The following is a 3,761-nucleotide window of genomic DNA, read 5'->3' on the forward strand; positions in this document are numbered from 1 at the left end:
CATTGTTTTTGACCTGTTCATCATAGGAACACCATTCTACCTGGGGATTTGGACTCCCAGGAAGAAGAATCAAGCTATGGCACCATGTCGGGATCCTGTTATAAAATCATAGTTCAATAGTTTTTTACAATCTGTTTCTTTGCCTGGCATCTTCCACTGTTTTTTGATAACCTTTACTTGTTCATACCACTCAACAGCAGGTTTCTGTTTGCAGTAAGCCTTGGTTTTATGTTCCAGGTTGGTCAAATTCATGGTTAAGATTCCCCATGGAACAAATTCACCTACTGCTCTTGGTATTGGTAAACAAGCAGTAATCCATGGGACATCCTGCAAATTGGCAAATCCCTTAATCAATCATAACGTCAGATTTTCTCTGGGTATTTCTTTAGGGATGCTGATCAGCTGCTATGTTTCTATTTGTCTTCTGTTCCTAAACAACAAATCAACCCATGATCCCACCAGCACTAGCTTCCAAGCTAATATAAGAACAACTATCACAAACTGGTATGAGATATTAGACCTGTTTCAGAGTCAATTTTAATGTCTCTGGATCTCTGTTAATAATCTTCCATGGAATAGGTGCCTTCTTCACCTGCATATAATGTATCCAAGCATCTCATTCTGCAATCTGGATAGCTGTAAAGGTGATTAACAGTATCTGGAAAGGTCCCTTCCAGCGTTTTTGCAGAGGTTTGGAAGTACACATCTTCACACAGACATAATCTCCTGGTTGAAAGTCATGCACTGGATTCCCCAAAGATAGGATTCTCTTCCACACTACTGCGCTTTGAATCACAGTCATGGCTTTCTCTGAGGAAGGTAAATATTTATACACATCTTGTTTCCTTTTCACATGCATATTTGGATTTGGTTCTAGGGACTCGTATGATTTCCCATATAATTCATAAGGACTGACTGAGGTACCAGTCTTTGCTTGTACTCTAATTCGCAATAATGCCAATGGAAGTGCTTGAAGCCACTTTAAATTAGTTTCCTGATAGATTTTGCTAATTTGTCTTTTTAGAGTGATTCATTCTTTCCACTTCTCCACTGGATTGTGGCCTCCATAGGGTGTGTGAGTCCCAAGTGATTCCTTAAATGTTGCAAACACTTTGTATTACTTCAGCAACAAAGTGTGGACCTCTGTCAGGAAATTCCAATAGGGCCTCCAAATCTCAGAATTATTTCCTGTAGTAACTGCTTTACTACTGCCTTTGCTTGTGTGAAACAACAGGGAAAAGCTTCTGGCCATACTGTAAAGGTATCAACCCCCACCAGAATGTATTGGTACCCATTTTGTCTAGGTAGCTCTGAAAAATCTACCTGCCAATAATCTTCAGGTTCTGTTCCAGATTTTAGTCTGCTCATTTGGACCCTTTTCTTGGTCTCTGGATTATTTTTCAAACATACTTCACATTTTGCAGTTAACATCTTAACCGATACTACTTGCCTTTGTAAATGAGTTACTAAGGCTTCCACACCCCAGTGACATTCTTGGTGTTTTATCTGAATTATTTTTCTCGTTAAAAGAGATGGAATCACCACTTGTCTCTTAGGGGTTACCCACCATCCAGCTACATTTTTCTTAGCATTCAGCAATTTTCCAAATTTGTCATCCTCCTCTGACTATTTAGGTTTTTTCCCTGGGAAGGGTTACTGGTTTAGTTGGAATTAATGCCCTCTGTAATGGTTGTTCGTTTACTATTTTTCTTGCCATTCTGTCAGCCAAATTATTTCCAGCAATTTCCTTTGTATTTCCAATCTGATGTGTTTTACAGTGCATGACTGATTGCTACATGACCTGGTTTTTGAATTGCTCTCAATAATTGTATAATTTCATTTTGATGCTTAATATTTGATCCCTGAGAGGACAATAATCCTCTCATTCCACAAAGCTCTGTGAACATGTACTGCGCCAAAAGCGTACTTTGAATCTGTCCAAATATTTAATTTCTTCTTTTCACTCAATTCTAGGGCTCAAATGAAAGCATTAAGTTCTGCTTTCTGAGCTGATGTAGTACTAGCCAATGCTCTTGCTTCTGTAACTGGGGTATCTGTTGTTAGCGCACGTCCAGCGTATTGGACTCCTTGCTCCATGAAGCTACTGCCATCTGTGTACAGTTCCCAGTCAGGATTTTCTAGCAGTATATCCTTCAAATCTTCTTGACTGGAATAAACATGTTCAGTGGTAGTTAAGCAGTCATGCTCCAGCTGTCCCTCTTCCTGTGTGGAACTTAAAAACACTGCAGGATATACCAGGTTAGTTGTTTTTAAAATCACATCATCATGTTCAGTCAAAACCACCTGGTACTTTGGCTATCTCTGAGCAGAATGATAATGTCCTTCCTTTTGTTCTAAAACAGTTACTACCATGTGTGGGACATACACTGCTATTTTTCCCAAAGTCAATTTCCGGCCTTCTTGTATAAATAAGCATCACTGTTGCAGCAACTGCTTGAAGGCAATTAGGCCATCCTTTACTTACTGTGTCCAACTGTTTGGAAAAATACCCAACTGGTCACTTCCAGCTTCACATCCTCTGAGTCAGCACACCTAGTGCAAGGCGTTGTCTTTCACGAACAAACCCCTGAATAACTTTGGTTAAATCTGGAAGTCCGTAGGCAGGTGCAGACGTTAAAGCATGTGTTAACTCTGTAAAAGCCCTTTGTTGTGTTGGGCTGCATACAAAAGGAGAGTTCTTTTGGGCCTCATATAGCAGTTTAGCTATTAGACTGTAATTCATTATCCAAAGGCGACACCACCCAGTCATTCCTAAAAAGGCTCTCAGTTCATGAACATTTTTCAGCTTGGGGATGCCACAGATAGCTTCTTTACAGTCTGTTCCTCATTGCCATTGTCCTTTTGAAATCTCAAAGCCCAAATATATCACAGTCTGACATGCTATTTGGGCTTTCTTCCTGGATACCTTGTCCCCATTCCGTCCCAGAAAATTCAAGAGGTCAGTTGTTACCTGTATATAGGTAAATCTGTCTTCTGCAGGAATTGGTATCCACTTACTGTAAACGTCCAGGTTTCAGCCTATCCTGGTTCCATATTTCAAGCTCCTTCACCAGCTGATGTCCAAAATTGTCAGGCTATTTTTAAATCCTTGGGGGAGGCTTGTCCATGTCAGCTACATATTTCACCCAGTTTGTGGATTTTCCCACTCAAAAGCAAACGATTTTCTGATTTCCTTCTCTAGTGGTATACAAAAGAAAATATCTTTCAAATCAAGCACTGTAAACCACTGATGAGTCTCCTTTAATGTTTTCAACAACGTGTAAGGATTTGCTACTACAGGATAAATGTCCTTAACGATCTGATTCACTGCTCTCAAATCCTGCACTAGCCTACATTCACCCCAGTGTTTTCTGACTGGTAAAATGGGAGTGTTATATTGAGATTCACATTCCTAAAGAATTTTATATTCCAAAAATTTATCAATTAATTTCTTCAGGACCTGTCTAACTTCTGGTTTGATTGGATATTGTTTAATCTTTACTGGTTTGCGGCCTCCTTCAGGTGCCACCCCTTTGGCTGCCAGCACGGCCCCTTTGTCCCCCTGTACCACATCTTTGGTCACAGGCACTGCCCCTTTGGCCTGCCACGCCGCCTGTTTGGTCGCAGGCGCTGCCCGTTTGCCCCGTGGCCACATCGGCTGTGTCGACCATTTGGCCCGCCCCTTTGGCCCCGGGCGCCGCCCCTTTGGCCCCCCGGCGTCTACTCTTTTGCCATTGGTGGCTCAGTCTCGGCCCAGGACT

The 3,761-nt window shown here is 41.4% G+C and overlaps 1 long non-coding RNA gene across 1 annotated transcript in view; it reads right to left on the bottom strand.

Annotated features, from left to right (window-relative positions):
- Positions 1-225: 225 nt before the first annotated feature.
- The window catches only part of LOC113480998, a 13,582-nt gene continuing 10,046 nt past the window's right edge, over positions 226-3,761 (bottom strand). Inside the window, exon 4 of the long non-coding RNA XR_003398584.1 lies at positions 226-371. This is a non-coding gene — a long non-coding RNA (uncharacterized LOC113480998). The remainder of the gene's footprint in view (positions 372-3,761) is intronic.

The sequence above is a fragment of the Athene cunicularia genome (assembly GCF_003259725.1).
Source record: "Athene cunicularia isolate RWA chromosome 5 unlocalized genomic scaffold, athCun1 chr5_part2, whole genome shotgun sequence".
Taxonomy (NCBI): domain Eukaryota; kingdom Metazoa; phylum Chordata; class Aves; order Strigiformes; family Strigidae; genus Athene; species Athene cunicularia.